The sequence below is a fragment of the Galeopterus variegatus genome, unplaced genomic scaffold (assembly GCF_000696425.1).
Source record: "Galeopterus variegatus unplaced genomic scaffold, G_variegatus-3.0.2 Scaffold486, whole genome shotgun sequence".
NCBI classification, from domain to species: domain Eukaryota; kingdom Metazoa; phylum Chordata; class Mammalia; order Dermoptera; family Cynocephalidae; genus Galeopterus; species Galeopterus variegatus.
The window spans coordinates 71,557-72,402 of record NW_007726597.1 but is presented as its reverse complement, the minus strand read 5'-3'; positions in this window follow the sequence as shown (position 1 = coordinate 72,402).

The window sequence follows — 846 nt, the reverse complement described above, 5'->3', positions numbered from 1 at the left end:
TGGGATCCGAACCCTCAGCGGGAGCGCCGCCATGCTCCCAAGCGGCACACTGTAGCAGTGCACCACCGGGCTGGCCCGTGGCCCCGATCTTATAAAATAAAATAAAATAAAATAAAATAAAATAAAATAAAATAAAATAAAATAAAATAAAATAAAATAAAATAAAATAAAATAAAATAAAATAAAATAAAATAAAATAAAATAAAATAAAATAAAATAAAATAAAATAAGGAAAGAAATTTAAACATTTAAAGGCATATGAAATAAAAGCAATAAAGATGAACAGTAAAGTAAAATTGATTTTAGTCTCCACTGAGAAGTAAATTATAACAAAAATACTTTATGTCACATCAAATCAGTAATTATTTTAAAAGAAAAGATAAAAACAATGAATAGATACTTAGGTTGATAATTCAATAAATGAAGAGAATGACATCATTTGAACATAGTTGATGTAAATTTCCTTGTGAATGGTAAAGAAAGCCTGATGGTGATGAAGATGAGATAAGACATCCTGTTCCAAAAGTGATGTCAGATGACTAACTGTTTAATGACTGTGGTCAGCTTCAATAGCGTAGGATGAGTCATTCATCCCCAAATGTTAGAATACCATAAAATCTAATACTTTTTAATTAAAAGAAATTTAATGGCAATTTCCCTCAATTTAAGAACAAACCTAAACATTTACATTACATTCTCAACAATGAATCATGAACTTAAAACTTTCTTATCAATAATTTAAAAAAAAAAATCAATTGACCATGCTAGAAAAAGCTGAATTACATGTATTTTCTCCAAAGGATATTACAAACTAGAAGTACTCAGAGAGTGTGCAGCCAAAACTGA